Genomic DNA, 21807 nt, shown 5'->3' with positions numbered 1-21807 from the left:
AGTAGGCTTTTACAGGCCCTACTGGATAGCCCAAAAGAGGGGGGTATTGGGAACCCACCTTGAAATCACGTATGGTCCGTGTTCTCTTTTGACTAATCCCCTGTATGAGAATAACAGTTACTTTGAGCAAATTTATAAGATGTACTTTGTTAATAATTATGTTCTGTGATTGGTAGGTGTATGTGCTACATGTTTGAAATCACAAAATGTATGGTTGTACATGTACATTCATGCCCCATGATTTTGTACTGTATTCTTTGGTATGTTTACATACATTGCATATACGTTTTAATAAATGCAGAAAGAGAAAAAAAATGATATAGTGATCCTGGAATTTTATGGATTTTAATGAAGGATTTTCGACATTTTGGCAGGTAGGGTCAATGAACTTGAGAGTTCAAGGTGCGCATTTTTCAGGTTTACATAGTTTACGTGCGATAAAGTGCGTGCTTTGCTCGGGCGAGGCGCCGCACAGCTGGAAGCTTATGACGTACCAAAGGCTTCTATATTGGGAAATTGGGCTATTTTCAGCATTGAGTGGAAATCACTGATCTCATTTCAAGATCAAGATCAGTGGTGGAAAGAGCTGCTTGGCGGATGTCTGCGCTCTCAGAGTGCTTCTCCAGTTTACTCATGCAGTCATCCGGGAAAGTTATGTTAGTATAACCTCAACTTACATAACCATTCCCTGAATAATGTGACATTTTGGTTGTTTGGCTCGATGTTTTTATTATCATTATTATTATCTTTATTATTATTATTATTATTATTACTATCATTTTGGTATGGAATTCACCCATTTGGCAACGAAGATGAATATTCGTCAATAGAGATTTTAATATTTTAAGCAATTATAAAAGACACTATTTTTTCCATCTTACCTTCACAAACGTCCGATGTTCACTATGCGATGCATGCACTGTATCAGACATGAGCAGCCCGAACAATAAATGCAAAAGAAAAGAAAACAAGACTGTGTGTAAGTGATAGGAAATGATTCATTGATAGATATTCCTAAAGCTGCACCTCTTTTGAACTTAAATGAACTCATCTTTTATGACGATATTATGAGGTTTTCTCACCTTTTTCACTTCCCTTAGAACAAAAAGTATATAGACTATGATATACACATATATATGTATATGTGTGTGTGTGTGTATAGTATATATATATATGTGTGTGTGTGTATACATACATATATATATATATATATATATATATATATATTATATATACATTGTAACATTAATGTACCACACAGCCATACAATATAATATCAATAGACTTTCTTTGTACATGTTTTTTTTTTCTTTCAGCAGTAAACGCATTGGAACAAAACACAAAATATCGCCTGTCGCTGCACGCAAATCTTCTTATATAGGTCAATACTACAACGTGGTTTCATGCACGTTGCATCACTTCCACGATTTTGAATCTTCAAAGGTTACATGTTTTACAGATTATCAACCCACTCGAGCTTAACGAGACCAAAGTGCGACAGTCTATGGTCAATAAGTGTAAAGAGTAATCGGTGGCATATTTACGTAACACAGGATAACAATTTGTAGTTTGACATGGATGCAAACTCCCGCGTATCTGATGAATGTTTAGGATATTTTCTGGTCTCTCTCTCTCTCTCCCCCTCACTCTCTTAATAGATGAATGAGTAACTTTACGTCTCCTGCTGTTGGACAATTGGTAGCAAAATGAAAAAAAGAAGAAGAAAAAGAAACACAATTGAAGGGATTCTTACCTAACATAAAGCAGACGACGATGTAGAGCTGATGGTGGACAGTCATTTCCATTATGGAGAAGGCGTCAAATCACATCAGGCAATCATTGAGGTAAAAACAAGAAAACATGTAAAGAAGGTGACACAGATGCTGGAAGTTTTGTGCGGATTGCGGAAGGACCATCTTTGATCGACTCTATATATGGCAGACTAAAAGGCATGGTGAAAAAAAAAATCTACTTTGACTCGGTCATACTCCACTTTAATGCTTACCAGTACTTGAAGTAAAAAGGGGAAGAAGATGGGATGTGGGGGGGGGGGGTGGGGAGAAGATGCAGAAACGAAATCCGCAAGTGTGACGTGCAGCTTTGGGTTATATGTGGTGAGCGCCAATATATACCATAATGCGGCTGCTCTCAGGGATTTGGGGATCGTGGGTGGATGGTTAACATCATGGCATAGAGCTACGACATTTGGAGAGTTGTAGTGGCTTGTTCGAAAGTTTTACGTAATAGACATAAAAAAATGTATGGAAGGGGACAGCTGTAATCCCAAGTTTGAACTGCATCCATTACGAATACAAACCTCACCCCCTCCCCAAAAAGGAAAAAAAAATGTGTGTGTGTGTGTTTGTGTGTGTAATTCCACCCAATATCTTATAAGTTGGTGTTGATACTAGAGTGATCAAACAAGGTTTAAATGGAATAAGTTTAATCATCAGCGGATTAAGAACAATTTTGCTTATTTGACACGAAATCCAAACGAAAAAGAAAAAAAAAATATATCCATGGCATCACAGTTTTGGTCTGTTGCAATATCTAGCCAATTAGTACATTTGGACGAGAAGGGGGAAGGCATTGGGTAATTGCTAAAACACACACACACACACACGCGTGGAATTCGCAGTATGACTTACTATAAATCAACTTTTATACTAATGATGCACAGGATAGAGTGTGTTAGTGAAGGTGCGGCGCGCTCGAGAGTATTGACAATGGTGCGACATGCACGAGGCGCAGCCGAGTGCAATGTTTGCAACCGTTGTCAATACTCGAGAGTGAGCTCGCACCTTCACTAACGCCACGAAATAATCCTGTGCATCATTTGTTTTATAAAATGGGTCGAAAACTAACAGCATTATTCACGTACCTTTGTGGGTCAATACCAGTCAGCTACATGTAGCACTCGCTCAAAAGTCAAGATGTCCGAAGATGTTCGTCCCAAACATTTACGCACGTCGCACTCGGAAATCCGCACATAAGTACTGTACGTACGTATAAGAGGTATACGTACGCCACGTACTGTTATGCACAAGAAAGGCCGCCGGCTGTTGTGGCAGCCCGCGGCGCCGAACTAGAAGTTGTTTACAGGATTGACAGCGCGTATAGTAGCGCGTGACGCACTTGTAACAACTGATTGAGTGCGCACTGCTAGTGTAAAACATTGTGACGTACGTCAGGCCAGGGAGGTGGAAGAGACGACTCTTCTTAGTGCATACCTGAAGAAAATAATGCACGCACACGTGACTCATTTCAGCGCTTCCAATTGGCTACATTCTTGAACCCATTTTATAAAACATTTATATCGCACCTTCAGAGAGGTTGGAGATGAGTAATTTGTCTAAACGTGTATTATCATCTTTCTTTCATACTTTGTTTCCGTAAGAAAAGTGGGAAGAAAACTGACCATCAATAAAGTACGATTTTCCATAAGCGGTGTATCAAGCTACAGCTAAATCACTTGTTTTAACTTGACACTATCCAGCGCAACTTTATGCACTTGTATATGTTGCGATGTTTTATTTGCATTCTGATGCAAGAATTTCATATAAATGAAATCAATCTGAAAGGACAAGACTGTAAGAGAAACGACGAATCCAATAATAATTATCTAAAAAAAAAAAAAAAAAAATAGAACGAATTCAATAATTGAGGGGCCAGATCAACAGAAGTGCTATAATTTCACTACCATTTGTCACGTGGCATCGATTTCATTTGACAAGTGCGGGGGGAGGGGGGGGAGGGGGAGCGTGGGGAGCGGAGACTCTGAATCTGAATGTGAATTGTGTATACCCTCGAGCTGGAAAGTAGAAAATACATGTTCACATACATAGCTGTCGGTAGAAATACTTGGGTTGGCAAGAACATACCTTTTGAATAGATCCAGGTACAAAATCCATAAGAGATATTAACAAAATCGAAAAATAAGAATTTCAGGTTTAAAAATTTGAGGGGTCCCTTTGATATATATAATTTTTTTTTCGAAGTAAAATGATATTAGAAGTAAATAGGACGAAAATGTAGGGGAAAAATAACATAATCATCTGGGCATATCAGTAAGGTAACGAGGGATATTGGTCCTTTCACTGCTAATGGCGGAAAGTGTTTATTGGGTAACACAAAATTACTTCTTTTTTTTTTTGCCTGTGAATTCTCAAGACAGTATAAGGTTGACGCACCTCCAGATTGTTCGGTTTGTTTACTTGCTTTTAATTCATTTATTTTGTTTTGCGGTGCAACCCCTCACTTTCAAAACACAAGAAAGACGAATTAAAATTTCCCACCTCTTCCTCTCAATTTGCATCAGTTGAATTGACACTGAAACAGTGAATAAAAAGCAACGACACATGCAATGGTTGAAGATTAACAAACAAAATGACGTGATATTCTGTAATCTTCAGTCCAAATATAGCACAGCTGAAAGAGGTCATGACAAGAAATTGGTGCAATTGAAGTTGTTGATCTATTTTCCTCCTTCCATGGGACTATGGATGAAATTTACATGATTATTGAATGAGTCTAGGATTTCATGCACCGTTTCAACAATCTGTACCTATGGCTGGCGGGCGCCGCCATGAGCTAATTGAGCATGCGGATGTTGTTAGCAGTATTATGATAGGCCAACGAATAACGGTCAGAAGCAAATCGGTTCGTGAATCTGTTATCATCTCTTTCAGCAATTCCCATCATTATCCTCTCTCGAGAACCAAAGAGAATAGAGAGAAATAAACTCAGAATGGCGATTAGATTACGTTGATGAATATCATTCCAGAAAGGTCGCACAAAAAGTATGAAGAAAAGTTGAAGCAAACATATTGTTTGTTGTCACCTTGCAACGATAAGCTTAGATAGTGGCACGAACCGGCACTATATTATGCACCATGAAATAGATAGATTTCAAAGGGGGGGGGGGGGGCATTGTTTGACTTATTCGTGGTGACTTTGATAGTTTAAACTCTTGACCTTTCAATTGGAGATCCAGAGTTCGAATCAAGTCAAGTGCCTATTATGTCCACGACAAGGACAAGATGTTTTACCAACCATGTTCCTCTCTACCCAAGGGTATAAATGGGTACCTGGAAATGATAGATAACCCACAAAGAAGATTATATTAATATAATCATCATTACCATCATTGCTATTGTTATTGATCATATTAATCATCACAATAATCACAGTTACTAATATTGTTATGAGACATGCATGGTCATTGCATTAGTGGTGATTATCAGTGAAAAGACAATGGTCCATAAGGTAAAGATTGGTATCGAGTATTTGACAATTCATTTCCCTAATTTCCCCTAGTAATGTTTAGCACAAACACCTAACAACACACGTTAAAACCAACACAAAATCCCTCAATCTGCACGCACACTGACCGACAGACACGCTATCGCAAGTAATAGTTTGAAACAGAAAATATAAAAAGAAAAAAAATATGCTCCTTATACGCAGTTCAAAAAAGTAATTTGATTCACGACGTATACATTAAAAAAAAAATATACACAACATAAACATAATGCGAGGAACCAAAAGTGTTCCGATTGGCAAAATTCGCTATCAATGTGGAATTTGGCTACAAGGCTTAACTTCATACATTGTTCATGCATATGCTGTCATAACCATGCACTTACCTAATAAGTTACGTGGTACGTGTGATAACTTTAAATAATCAAAATGGCGTAACACTTTTCATTCGTTTTTACGGTTTGATGAGCGCATTAATTTAGGGAAAAGATTTTCAATCCTCCCAAAATCCATTTAGTTCATTGTGATATTGACATCAGATATTGTTACCAACAATTAGCAGCACATTATGTGTGAACATAAGAGGTTGAGTGAGTATACACTATGACTTAATAATGCTTAAATTCAATTCTAATGATGTTAAAATGGCAAAAGATGGTCAAACGGTGGCAAAAGAGAAAACAACAACAACACTTAACACACATAATTTTATACCAGAAATAAAATTTGTCAAAATCTCGCTTCGTAAAACTAAAAAAAAAAGTCTCTTGTGGCTTTTGAAAAGCCAGGACCATTCATTTGTGTGTGTGTGTCTGTGTGTGTGTGTGTGTGTCTGTGTGTGTCTCTGTGTCTCTGTGTGTGAATTTGCGCTCCCAGTACAATACTGATTCAACGGATCATTCACATTTTCACACAGAACTTATAAATAATTTTTGTGTGAAAAGGATACATGATTTGGTAGTCAAGGAATATTTTCTACAATGAATGTATAGAAATACCTCTGCCAAATTGTTTTGCTCCAAACCTTTACGTAAAAAAGTTACGCAATTCTTATTTGGGAGTTGCTTTTTGTGCGTGTGTATGACGTGTTAGTAATTATGTTTTCGTGTCTGCATACAGATATCGTTGACGATTGTGATTGTGATACGAAGCATCACCTTTGTGAATTAACGCCGGCCAGTCGTGCTTCAATATCACAAAAACCCCGTAGGCAACGTATTCGGTCAACCAGCTGTCATACAGTCCACCCACTGTCAAGTAAATATTCCCATGAAACGTTTCGATGTCTGGCCTGAGAGACTTCAAAATGAAATCGATCATGTTCAGTATAAATGAATACGTAGGAGTGTTGGAATATGAACCCTCTTTTGTTTATTCATTTATGGTCAACGCGAGAGACAGGGATAGAACCTTGCGCGCAGTTCGTTCATTCCCCTTTACCACCCCACCTCCGCCCCCCCCCCCCCCGCCAACCTCCCCTCACACGCATGCACACATACACACACACACACACACACACACACACATACACACACTGCAGAAGAAATGCTTCTTTTCTTATTTGCGCTTGTGTTTGTTCTCAATTTGACAGATCGACTCTCTTATGAACCTTTCAAATACATGAGATTCGACCAGCGATTGGGGAATTTCCCTCGTTCGACAAGAAAAGTAATGGATTATAAATCAGACAGCGGCAGGGTATGACTGAGCGCGCACAAGAAAAAAAAATGGCACAACACACATACTCCATAAATGTTTTGGGCAAAACGAGAAACCTCAACATTTGCCCCTGAATTAAAGGATCACAAGGTCATAATCTTAAAAAAAATATATCAGTTTTTTAGACAGCGAACGTAAAAATGTGCTATACACCTCGAAATCCCACGGGCAAAGTTATGATTAGTTTTCAACTAAAGCTTGACTTTGTATTATTTTTTTTTTTGCCAGTATGCGCTCTTATGTTTATCAATATCATTTATTCATTGCAAAGGCAAATGTTTTTGTTTTATGATGTAATACCTGATTTATCTTGTGTTATGTTTTGTTGGAAAAAGAAGAAGAATGAAATAAATGAATTGAATTGAATTAAATTGAATGATAAACAGGTGGACAGTAAAATTTTTCTTTAATGTGAAATTTCATCTTTAAAATCAAGCTACATATCCTTCTCATCAGATGATTGATGATTGTTAATATTCTTATAAATTATGATTTTTTTACGGGTTGGAGTTTGTAGTTTTTGTTATGTTACAATATCGACCCAAAATGTGATTTTCGAATTGAATATCTCGAATATAAACTAACAATTTAGAGCGATAATTGATTACATCATCTTATTTCCTTATAGATTGTATATAGATACTATATAGGCCTACCAATGATTTCTTTCATGAACACATCGTAAGCTTATTGTTCAATATCATTATAATAACAATTGTCACTGCAATTGTTTGTTGGTTTATTGGCTTGGTTTTTTTTTCTAGACACATGCATTTATCATTAGTATTGAAATCAACGTAAAAATTCGTTCACTTTAAATCATGATGTTGACAGTGTTTATGTTTAATGATTTAGGAAAATTGTGGAACAATTGCTGGAGATTCGACCCTTTTAATCACATTGGACCGACAAATAGAGGGACATGAAACACATGTAAATGTGGATTGAGTGAATGCATCAATACTATTGAACACATCTGTTAGATTTGTGGAAAAACGGAAAATCCGTACAACAAAAGTTGTGAGATTTTAAATGCTGTCATTGAGAAGGCTATATTTCATGCATTTCGTGATATCATGATGTAAAGAGAATTCTTCATATTTTCATTTTTCTTGAATAATGAAAAAGCATTTGACTTGAAAATGGGGACTTATATTGTATACCCTCAACTATGAGGAGGGGATGTGTACTTTTCATTAAGAAAGGAAATTGTGAGGAATTCTTTATATATTTTCTTCATATCATTGTTTGTTTGTTTGTTTGTTTGTTTGATTTATTCATTTTTCTTCCAACACAATTTCATACATAAATCAAGATTCTTTTCTATCACATAGAATATCAGTAAAGCAGAGTACAATGTGCATGATTCAAAGAAGGAAAATTGATGTGTAATTAAAATTAATTCCATTAACAAAATATAACTCGTATTACCAAATTTCCAAATAATTACCTGAGAAATAATGCGGAAGAAGGACTGCCACTATATAAGCAAAAGCTTGAACACGTGGCCGCCCAGGGACCTATCTACATAATACGCATACATTGTTTGCGGAATGGGGAAATACTATACAAAATATAATACACTGTACATTATGTTTTATATTCTAGTGCATAGATACTAATAAAAGTAAAGTGAATTATGATGATGATGATGAGGAGGAGGAGGAGGAGGAGGAGGAAAATGTGATAATGAAGATGAAAGTGATGGCGGTGATGCTGAAGATAATGGGAATGAAATGAAATTATAGACAAAGAAACATTGCGCATATGTTGTGGTTTTAAATCCAATTTACAGTAGAAGAAATGTAGTCAAACAAAACAAAATCTATATTCAGATGCTATGTTTATAGATTGTAATCTGGGAGTAACGTAGTTTTCAATCTAGCCTTTAAAAATATAACGTTTTACATGATTTAACATAATCTGGGAGTATGTTTCAAGGATTTGGTCCATTATGTCATATAGATTTTTGTGCAATTAATAATTTGGGATTTACTAAATGAAAATTTTGCGAATTACGAGTGGGATACGAATGAACAATGTAATTCAGTTTAAAGAAATCATGAAAAGTGTTTGGAAGTAAATTATTCAAATGCTTAAACATCCCAAAGCAAAGAGTGAAAAGTATAATTATATCAAATATATTCAGTGTTTTTAACTGATAAAAAAAGTGGATTGGTGTGGGCTAAGTATTGTGAGCCAGTACATAGTATGCGAATGGCTTTCTTTTGTAATAGATAAATAGAGTTTAGTTTAGTTTTTGCACTTGTAGCCCACACTATTTACAATACATAATATATGGTAGGATTAAAGAATTGTAAAGCATAAAAAGAGTATGTTTAGGAAGATAACTTTTCATCTTTGAAAGAATACCTATATTTCTAGAAATACAGGTTGTAACAATCGTCATGACGTATGTGATTATTCCAGATTGGGGCACACCACATTTTATCTGTAAAAAAATTTGACGACATGTCATTATGTACAACATATTGCTGTCTACATAGGCGTACCCAGGATTTTTTAGAGGGGGGTGTTCAGTGGCGTACCGTGGGTCAAGACATTGGGGGGGGGGCACCTCATGGAAGCAACATCAGAATTGCATAACTGTACAATTAAATGCGAGCGAGCGGAGCGAGCGAGCTTGAAAATTTTGACGTTTTACAGTCCCCAAACTGCCGTTTGTAGCTATTTATATATATATATATATATATATATATATATATATATTTCCTTTGGAAATTAAGGGGGTTGCACCGGGTGCAACTGCTGGCAGTTGCTGGCAGTAACATCAGGAGAATGGCATAACGATTAAATGCGAGCGAGCGAAACGAGCGAGCTTGAAAATTTTGACATTTTACAGTCCCCAAACTGCCGTTTGTAGCTATATCTTTTCGCTTTAGAAATTAAGGGGAGGGGGCGCACAGGGCGCAACTGCTGGCAATTACTCACAGCAACATCAGGAGAATTGCATAACGATTAAATGCGGGCGAGCGAAGCGAGCGAGCTTGAAAATGTTGACATTTTACAGTCCCCAAACTGCCGTTTGTAGCTATACTTTTTCGCTTTAGAAATTAAGGGGAGGGGCGCACCGGGCGCAACTGCTGGCAATTAATGACAGCAACATCAGGAGAATTGCATAACGATTAAAGTAATGCGAGCGAGCTTGAAAATTTTGACATTTTACAGTCCCCAAACTGCCGTTTGTAGCTTTATTTTTTCGCTTTAGAAATTAAGGGGAGGGGGCGCACCGGGCGCAACTGCTGGCAATTACTGACAGCAACATCAGGAGAATTGCATAACGATTAAATGCGAGCGAGCGAAGCAAGCGAGCTTGAAAATGTTGACATTTTACAGTCCCCAAACTGCCGTTTGTAGCTATATTTTTTTCGCTTTGGAAATCAAGGGGAGGGGGTGCACCGGGCGCAACTGCTGGTAATTACTGACAGCAACATCAGGAGAATTGCATAACGATTAAATGCGAGCGAGCGAAGCGAGCGAGCTTGAAAATTTTGACATTTTACAGTCCCAAAACTGCCGTTTGTAGCTATACTTTTTCGCTTTAGAAATTAAGGGGAGGGGGCGCACCGGGCGCAACTGCTGGCAATTAATGACAGCAACATCAGGAGAATTGCATAACGATTAAATGCAAGCGAGCGAAGCGAGCGACCTTGAAAATTTTGACATTTTACAGTCCCAAAACTGCCGTTTGTAGCTATATTTTTTCGCTTTAAAAATTAAGGGGAGGGGGCGCACCGGGCGCAACTGCTGGCAATTACTGACAGCAACATCAGGAGAATTGCATAACGATTAAATGCGAGCGAGCGAAGCGAGCGAGCTTGAAAATTTTGACATTTTACAGTCCCAAAACTGCCGTTTGTAGCTATATTTTTTCGCTTTGGAAATCAAGGGGAGGGGGTGCACCGGGCGCAACTGCTGGCAATTACTGACAGCAACATCAGGAGAATTGCATAACGATTAAATGCAAGCGAGCGAAGCGAGCGAGCTTGAAAATTTTGACATTTTACAGTCCCAAAACTGCCGTTTGTAGCTATATTTTTTCGCTTTGGAAATTCGGGGGGGGGGGGGGCGGGGCTCATCGGGCGCAACTGCTGCTGGCAATTACTGGCAGTAACATCAGGAGAATGGCATTATAACGATTAAATGCGAGCGAGCGAAGCGAGCGAGCTTGAAAATTTTGACATTTTACCGTCCAAAAACTGTCGTTTGTAGCTACATGTATATATATTTTTTTCGCATTGGAGGGAGGGGGCGCCCGGTGTGCCCCCTGGATCCGCCACTGGTGGTCAAGGGTGTCGGTTTATGTTCATGATTGGGGAGGTATGACCAGCGAGGGGGCGTCGAAGTGACCAAGCGGGAGAAGGACGTCCAAAATCGGCACTTTATATAGAGCATCCCCTAATTTGTTTGTGTTTGTGAGTGTGTGTGTTTCAAATAGATGGAAAAGTTAGGAAATAGCCAAGGTCAAGTCTTATTATTGGCAATGTAAGGCATTTTAATATAGACTAGTATGTAAAGCAACACTGCAAAATCAATGATCAAGCTTTGATAGCAAATGTGTACAACCTATCAAACATCACATTGCGCAACATTGCAGCGACTCTTTTTGCCATTCCGATATTCTGAGTACACTGCGCACATCCTGCTTGTATTCAAAATGCCAAGCAGGAATCACGCTGAATCACAATCTTTTGTCGTCTCCGGGCTTTTTGAACAATGTTATACCTCTTTAATAATATGGTTAAAAGAAATCTTAGAAAAATGTCTTTTTTTCTTGATCATCCTTTCATGTCAATTTCAAAAGCAGTTTACTAACCCTTGAATTACCATTTTCGTAGGTTTTTTTTTCTTTTTTTTTACCAGCGGATGGGGGGGGGGGGGGCACGTGCCCCCCATGCCCCCCGTAGTTACGCCACTGTCAGTGGCGTATCTACATAGGGAAAACGGCGCCCGGGGCAAGCGCGAAAATTGCGCCCCTAATTTCTGAAAAAGTGTTCAACCCCAACCCCATCCCGGTAGGGATTTTAAAGAAGTCCTCATGATATGCTTTTTGAAGCACTTAAGAGGGGTCTTTTGAGGGTGATTTAAATGTAATAGGCAACCCTAAATTTTTAAATATTTTGGCGAGCGAGCGCAGCGAGAGAGCCGAAAATTTTTATATTTCAGCTTTATACATAACGTGGAATTCTTGTCATTTTTGGTTATTAAATCTTCGAATTACAATTCTAATCAATATATAGTGACGGCCTTATAGATAACGATTTATACCAACAGTGTCCAACCCCATCCCGGTAGGGACTTAAAAAAAGTCCACATGATATGCTTTTTCAAGCACTTAGAAGGGGTCTTTAGTTTTGAGGGTGATTTAAATGTAATAGATATTGAAGAATTTTGGCGAGCGAGTGCAGCGAGCGAGCCGAAAATGTTTGTATTTCAGCTTACAAAACATGGAATTCTTGTAATTTTTGGTTATTAAATCTTCGAATGACAATTCTAATCAAGATATAGTGACAGTCTTATAGATAACGATTTATACCAACAGTGTTCAACCCCAATCCCATCCCGGTAGGGACTTTAAAAAAAAGTCCACTTGATATGCTTTTTCGAGCACTTAAAAGGGTTTTTTTGAGGGTGATATAAAATCTGATAAATTTTGGCGAGCGAGCGCAGCGAGCGAGCCGACAATTTTTGTATTTCACCTTACAAAACATGGAATTCTTGTCATTTTTTGGTTATTAAATCTTACAATTCTAATCAAGATATAGTGACGGCTTCATAGATAACGATTTATGCCAACAAACTAAGGACTTGGAAAAATACTCTAAATTACTACGAGTGAGTGAGCCGAAATTTTTATATTTCCACGTCATCATTACGTTTTGTTCTTCTTATTAGGTGATACGCTTTTAGCGTATCACCTATTGTGTTTGTCAAAATCTTCCTTTCTTTCTTTTTATTCTTCTTTCTTTCTGGCACATTTTGTGTCGTGAATATCTCAACATTGACATGACGGAATAACATGACATTTTCAGTCAACATGTCTCATGACAATATCTAGCCACAATAAGGTTTTCATGACAGTAACATATCTATGACGTCATCTAGGCGCCATTTTGTGATTTTCGGACCATGTTACATGATCGATCATAACTTCATAACTAAAGGTCATTTCTGTATCATTTTCGTTGGACGTAAAGTTCAGGTCACGTTCTATCTTACATTTTAATGCTAATTACCTAGGACATCATTACGCGCGCATTAGCGCGCGTCAAAGTTTTTAAATGCTTAAAACGACTTCCCAATGGGAAATCTCGAAGTTTCAGACAATTTTAAGCGTTCCGCGCGTTCGCGTCCGTCCGCGCATTTCCGCGCGCAGTGCGCGTAAGCAACATGAAAATGCACATTTTTTGACAGATTTGGATTCCTGATACATTAAGTATTAATATCCATTGATTTCCGATCAATTTCGACCTATAACAAAGGAATGCGCTGGCGTCAAAGTTGAAATTTCGTGTGCGCGTCTATGTGGAAATATAGCGAAAAACATGTCTTTGTTTATTTTGCCATAGCTCTTTAAAACGTCAGGTGACCCTATGTTTTTATTGCATATTACAAAAGCATATGAATTGAAAATAACGTTTCAAGTATCAATATTTCCCTAAATACATTATGACGTCATCATATCATCATCTGAAATCAAAAAAGTGGAATTAATTTTTTTGCGGTACTGTTTCTGACATTCATTTGCTCGTATCTCTGTTGTTTAAGCTCAATATTATCCCAAATTCAGATATGTTGTACTTTGAACATTTACCTTTTAAGTCCAAGTCATGGTTTTGAAATTTGATGACGTCATAATACCTTAAATTGTGATTAAAGGTAAAGATGCAAAATCGGACAAGTTTACGTGTTATGTCTATGGGAGGTGATTTTTTTTAAAACCATGCATTGACTTGACAACGTTTAAGCACCTTTATCTCAGCTGATTTTGCTTCATTTCCTCTGAAACTTAAGTATGTTGTAGCTGAGACAATAAGCTTCAGTAATCATGCATTTTATTTTTTGAAATCTCATCATCAGGTTGACAATTTTGCAGTTTAAAACTGAAAATGAGAATGGAATGCGGACATAACGATTCCCGATTCATCTTTCACATACATAAGTTTACGTTCCTCATATTTTCTCGCCGAGACGTATGGCCGAGTGGTTAAAGGCGACGTCTCAGAGACGTGAGGTTGCGGGTTCGAACCCCACAAGATCACGAAACAAAATGCTTAGCTATTTTACTTTTTTTCTTCAATTTTGTATTACATATTCGTCCATGTAGAAATCACGTTCGTATATAAACGCACCTATACACACACACAGACACACAGACACACACCATATCCCTCTTTTTTGTGTTGGAGACCACATTGCTTCGACTGCTGCAAAATTTTGCAGGCTGACTTTGTCAAACCGATCATAGTATGTAATGACGACGACGGAGGTGTTGTACTTTGAACAATTGTCTTTCAAGACCATGTCATTGTTTTGTACTTTGATGACGTCATCACACTGAAAATTGTGATTAAAGGCAAGGTATCAAAACCAGCCGATTATAGGCTTTATGTCTACGGCGCGTATTTTTCCCAAGTTGCAAGAAATGGCATAGCGACATCAGTCGTTACAAGGCCGCATTTCCGTCTAGCAATGCAATACATGTTCACGCGGCCACGATTGTTGAGTGGGCATTGACTTTTTCCCCCTGTAATATCTATACATTTCTTTTTTGCCTTACCATTTCCGGGGATGTCCCGTGGCCGAGTGGTTAGAGAAACGGTTTTGCATGCACGCTCAATATAACTTCAAGGTGCCTATATCACATTCTTTTCTTTGTCGATCACAGATGACCGACACCTGATGACCCCAAGCGTATCACCTAACTCGTCAGCGTGACGAGTTTCATATCTCGTTTTTTATTCTTCTTTCTTTCTGGACAATTTTGTGTCGTCAATATCTCAAGAATGACATAACGAAATAACATGACATTTTCAGTCAACATGTCTCATGACAAAATCTAGCCACAATAAGGTTTTCATGACAGTAACATATCTATGACGTCATCTAGGCGCCATTTTGTGATTTTCGGACCTTGTCACATGATCGATCATAACTTCATAACTAGATGTCATTTCTGTATCATTTTCGGTGGACATGAAGTTCAGGTCACGCTCTATCTTACTTTTTAACGCTAGTTACACAGGTCATCATTACGCGCGCGTAAGCGCGCGTCAAAATTTTAAAAGGCTCAAAACGACTTCCCAATGGGAAATCTCGAAGTTTCAGACAATTTTAAGCGTTTCAAACATTTTCTCGCGTGCGCGTCCGTCCGCGCAATTCCGCGCGCAGAGCCCGTAAGCAACATGAAAATGCAATTTTTTTGACTGATTTGGATTCCTGATACTTTGAGTAACAATATCCATTGATTTCCGATCGATTTCGACCTATAACAAAGGAATGCACTGGCGTCAAAGTTGAAATTCCACGTGCGCGTCTTTCTGCAAATATAGTGAAAAAACATGTCTTTGTTTATTTCGCCATGGCTCTTTAAATCGTCCGTTGACCCTATATTTCTATTGCATATTACAAAAGTATATGAATTGTAAATAACATTCCTGGTATCAATATTGCCAGGAAAACGCGATGACGTCATCATATCGTCATTTTAGATGAAAAAAGTGGAATTGATTTTTTTGAGGTACTGTTTCTGACATTCATTTGCTCGTATCTCTGTTGTTTAAGCTCAATATTATCCCAAATTCAGATATGTTGCAGTTTGAACATTTGCCTTTCAAGTCCATGTGATGGTTTTGAAATATGATGACGTCATCACACTAGAAATTGTGATTAAAGGTAAAGACTCAAAATCAGACAAGTTTACGTGTTATGTCTATGGGAGGTGATTTTTTTTTTAAACCATGCATTGACTTGACAACGTTTAAGCACCTTTACCTCATCTGATTTTGCTCCATTTCCTCTGAAACATAAATATGTTGTAGTTTAGACAATAAGCTTTAGTAATCATGCATTTTATGTTTTCAAATCTCCTCATCAGGTTGACAATTTTGCAATTTAAAACTGAAAATGAGAATGCAATCTGTACGGAACGATTCCCAATTTTTCTTTGCAACTGTATATTGATCGAATCCACGCTGCCACTTGTGAGAAATTGAATAGCGCCATCACAAGTCGACACTGTCACAATAGTATTTACATTTAAGTTTTGCACTCGATCTTCAGGACAGCAATGTGGCATAATCTGTTAGCGCGCTGGTTCTTCATAACGCCATACCGGAAGGCGAGAGGTTCGACCCCCGCAGGACTTTTATCCGTTCTTTCTTCTTTTTTTTTCTCTCTTTTTTTTTCGGCAGTTCAGCTTTACTCCGATGTCATTTATCGTATTATTTTATCAAGTGTACGTAACCCGTGAACACGGCTGCTCTATTTCCCTTGCTTTGTATTGGAGTTTGGAGATTGGGTTTGCTTCAATAATTTTGTCACACTTAATGTTGTAAATTTCCCCTTGTTACAGTGTCCCGCTTGCCACGATTCGTTTTCTCTTTCCTTTTCTCTTCATTTGTTCTTGTTATACTGTAGCAGGATATTTAGGAACGTGTTCGTTTACATAACTAACATGAATGGGAACTGAATTAATTAACTCTAGTCCAGGTGCATGGCGTCTCGCTTATCTCTTTGGAATTCCAGGTTATTGTTTGACCAAATAACGGAGTTAAAGACAGGCAGGGAAGGAAGTGACTTGATATTGCTTCATAATGAGGAATTTCGGGCAACACCTTTCCAAGTGTAGTGATTATGACGGGGTTCTCTGTCGTTTATTTTCGTCATGGCTGTTTCACTAGTTAGCCATAGGTGATATTATGTTGCTGGCATCTGGGAGAATAGAACAGATCAGTACCAAACTGGAATAGCCCTATAAGCAATGTGGTAAGCGTTCAATTTTTTGCATCATCTTTCTTCTTTAAAGTCAATCACTACTGATCGAAATACGCAATATAATATGACACGTTCCACTGGTAGTTTAGGCAAAGGGAGTTAATGCATGATGCAATGATAAATGTGCTACCATTGATTTTAGAGACGTCATTGTGGTGTGGTACTGGTGATGGTAAGGGAACCATAGATTGCTTTTAAAGTAATGAGACAATCATTGGACCTTTGCATCAAGACCGTATTCCCATCTAGAATATAATGCATGTTCGTGCGGCGTTTTTTTTTTTAATCCTGACGTGGACATTTTTTTTTCTTGTTTTTAATTTAAGAATGTTATATCTAAATTTGTTTCTTTCCCCTAACATTTGTTTTTTGTTGAATATAGAGTTAGACGTTCCGTGATCGAGTAGAAGAGCAGCGATTTAGTTACAGTTTCAATGCATCTTGTTTACCATCTTCTCTGACATTAAATTGATGGTTTTTATATTTGACATTGTCTGTCTATTTGCCAGTTTATGCTCATAAACCACTGCTATAACAACTAATACATTTGCTTCACCTGTCACACGCAATGACATGGATTGCAGTTGTGCATGCAGTTTTCCTTTTGCCACCTCTCGTTTTTCTCTCCCCTTTTCCCTCACTTTGGTTTTGTTATACTGCAGATGGGAATGATTACAATAGCATAACCCAACTTAAAGTAGGAATGAGAACTGAATAAATTAACTCTGGGCCAGGTGTATATAGCGTCTCGCTCATCTCTTTGAAATTTCAGGTTGCCATTGTTCGACCAACGGAGTTGAAGACAGGCTTTATGTTGCTATAGAGGTATCTCGCGCCACATGAATGGAATGCATACGCTGTTTAGTATTAGTAATACACTTTTTCATGCCCATCCCTGCCAATAAAAGTGTGTTTGACGGGGTTCTGTGTCATTCTGCCTACGAGAAAGCAAAGTTTTATTTTCGCCATGGCTGTTTCTCTATGCGTAGCCGTGGGTGATGGGTGTTGTTGGCATCTGGGCAGTAAAGAACCGAGTATCATGCTATAATACCCCCCCCCCCCCGTTAGGTTCTAAGCGTTCAATACGGTGATATATCTTTCTTCTTTATTATATCGATCACTGCTGATGGAATTACAGAATTATGTTATGACACGTTTCACTCAAAGCTTAAAAAACAAAGTTTATGCACGATACAAGTAATGGTGCATGAGTCCTATAGGCCATTGATTTTAGATGAGAAATTATGATATGCCTAAAGTAGTGGTGTCATTGATTAGGAATTAATGACACGATTAAGCACTCCTTCCACTTCTAACTGTCCCCTTTGAATGTGTGTCGATCACGTGAGATCGTCATAAATTATCATTCACGTATAAGCTTACGTTCAAAGTGTACTCTTAGTTGGAGGAGACCTATAGTTACATGGTTAAAGGTGATGTTTTGCCCTTTTCTCTTTAATTGAGGTATCACTTTCGTCCAGGATAAATCACATTCTCATGTAAACAGACTCACTTGCTCTATATCCCCTGTTTTGTATCGGAGGCTTCATTGGTTTTACTGCTGGTAAATCTCACAGGCTTGTATATAGTTGTAAGAGCTCTCTGAACTGATCATTGTGATAGCAAGATTAGAGGGAGTCATATTGGTTATGTAAATAATGGTCAAAGGTCATGTTTTAAAAGGCCACTGTTAAAGCCAGGATGGTTATAAACACTTAATTGTCATGTTTTATTTGTACGTGCCGAGGATCACTTGGACCCCGTTTACAGTGCGAGGCTCGGCCGCGTTCGGTGTAAACGCGCAAAAGGCCAAATGCGGGGCCAAAATTGGCCTCGCATTAGGCCACGCTCTGGAGGTGGTCTCGGCCGCGGCCGAGCCGCGGTCGCGCCCGGCCTTTTTCTCAGTGTAAGCGCAAACTGGGCTAAATGCGCGGCCAATTTTAGTCTGGCTTCCAAACCCTCGCCTGTACTATTTCGCTATTCAGGATATTAACTACTTCAACGTCGAAAACTAGTATAGTTTAAGGTGGTTTTGTCCTGCAAAGGATTTTCTCCTTCGACAAAGGCCTTTGCCCGAACGGCGACTTCGTCGCCACGGAATTCAGTTGGCAAAGGATCTGAAAACCAGACAATACCAAATTGCGTTTGTTTAAAAGGGTAGAGCGCCACTACGACAAAATATTGAAAGGTTCGAATCAAAAGCGCGGCCGAGCCCGGCAGTGTAAACGGACTAAATTGCGGGGCTCGGCCTCGCAATTGAGGTTGTCCTTGATTGCAGCTCGGCCGCGGCTCGGCCCAGCCCCGCACCGTAAACGGGGTCTAAGTTTATGCACTGTAAGTACTCAAAAAGTCCGTAAATCGACTTAGTCGCACACGCACAGAATTTCCACTTAGTTTGTGTGACAGAAAAACAAATGTGATCTGAATAATGTAGGCCCAAAAAAGTTCAACTAAGTATCTCATTAGAACTTCAAGGTTCTGTATTACATTCTTTTCTTTGTCGATCACGGATGACCGACATCTGATGACCCCAAGCGTATCACCTAACTCGTCTTCAGTGTGACGAGTTTCATATCTCGTTCATCTTATTGTGCTCTTCATCACCACTAGTTCCTGGTTTGTTATCTTTCATGATGTTTAACATAAGTATTCTGATCCCATGTATTCAAAGTATCATATCTATTGATGATTACTTGTGGGGAAAAAAAAGAGTACTAACCTAAACCTGCAAGTAAAGATGTTTCGTATATCCGAAGACTTGGGAAGAAGGTTGGAAAACAGAATTTCATCGCCCCATATACGTGCGGACTGATTCTCGAGTGTATTCGTTGCGATCAAACGAATTCATGAATGTATCACATGTATACATATATATATATATATATATATATATATATATATATATATATATATATAGATATATATATATAATATACGAATTCTTTTACTTATATATATATATATATATATATATATATATATATATATATATATATATAAAAGCATAGCAAACGTAGCAAAGGATGAAATATATATATATATATATATATATATATATATATATATATATAATATGATAAAAACCTTAGATCTATTGCCATTTTAGGTTTTTATCATATATATTCATATATATATATATATATATATATATATATATTTCATCCTTTACTACGTTTGCTATGCTTTTGCTACGCCATGCTCCAGATAGTAATACACGTACGTACAAGTAGAGCCTGTATCTTTAATAGCGAAGAGTCTCAGAGATTATGTAATACGTGTTCCCCCTCAGAGAAGGGAGGAGTTGTTAAGACGTGGGAACCTACGATTTGGTCTGCGCATCCTTAGAAGGAAGGAGAGACGGCGGTGGCCTTGTGGGCTAAGTAGACTTAAGAAATCGAGGGGCAGGACGGCCACTCATGTGTGTAGCTGAATAGCCTATGAAGGGTATGGAATGTTCCTTTCTTGTTGATGTCTGCGCCAGGGCTTAAGGATTCAGTCCATTGTGCCTTAAGTCAATAACTGGCTGGAAGAGGCGTAGGAATGGGAGGGAGAAAGGCAAAACCGAAAAGAAAGGAGCTATCTCTTTCATCTTTGCCGATTGCATTCGATTAAGAGTTAAGGTAGAAATGGGTAGAGGGAGAGAGAGAGAAAAAAAAAAGAGAGAGAAAGATTCGGGTCATTCAGGGGACATATCAGGTAAGTGCACTTTGTTCCTTCGGGCTTTGGAAGGGTCTGGGACATTGGATAATTGTTTGCTGGGAATACTTTTGAATTGCATAACGTCTACTGAAAAAAAAAAACAAAAAACTAATGGGTGTCCTTACGTCTACCTATACTGCTTGACTCTGCCTTTACTGCCTTCATCTCGCGTGTATTCAAGTGTTGAATTCTGCTTCTCAAATATGTTTGTCTTATCAATCAATTAATAAATGAATATATTGTATAATTCAGACGTATATTTATACATACCCCTTTATAAGCTCCATATTCTTCAATTATTTTTCAAAAATGTTTTGTTCAAACTTTGTCCATCCCAGTTAAAAGGGATGATATAGTTTTGGTTGATATGCAGCTTCATGTTTCGAACTGTTTTTGTGAGATAATGAGAAACTTTTTTTTTTAAATGAAAGGGGCATGCAATTCTAAGAGGAGTTTAAAGTTTATTTGATGAAAACTTGGTTTTGAAATGGCTGAGATATCCCCAACAAAGCAATTTATTCTAAGAAAAGGTGGGACGCACCTTTTACTAGGATTGTTTGTTTTACGTCGTTTTGGACATCTCAGCCACTTCAAAATTTTCATCAAATAAACTTTGAATTCCTCTTCTGGTGAAGTGTATGCTCTTTGATATCTCACAGGCGGTTTTATGATAATCTCGCTCAGGTATAATGAAGCGGAGTCATTTTAGTTATTTTATATTTCCGTTTTTAGTAATTCATTATCTGTTCCTTACGTCTATCCCGTATCATTCATCCACGTTTATGTTTATTTCTTTATTACTCTTTCTGTTTGAAAAGACGGAAGGAAGCTGATTAAGACATCGATGTCGCAAATTGCAGAAATCCTTGCCTCTGTTGACTTCTTTCTTGTTCGTCACACTTATGTAACATAATACATTAAACAAAACGTATTCATGTCCTTTCTTTCAACCAACTATTTCATATCGAATCCTCAGAAAATGGGCACTAAAAAAACTCAGCAACAAGCATGTAGCTTTATCATTTTTAACACCAGTATCATTCAGATAAGATAAGTTATCAAATAATCACACGAAAAACATGATGTCAGCAAAATCACAAGAAAATGTGTTGG

The sequence above is a fragment of the Diadema antillarum genome, unplaced genomic scaffold (genome assembly GCF_040938485.1).
Source record: "Diadema antillarum isolate AM-2024a unplaced genomic scaffold, OU_Dant_1.0 scf00000074, whole genome shotgun sequence".
NCBI lineage: Eukaryota > Metazoa > Echinodermata > Echinoidea > Diadematoida > Diadematidae > Diadema > Diadema antillarum.
Note: the sequence above shows the minus strand (reverse complement) of the source record.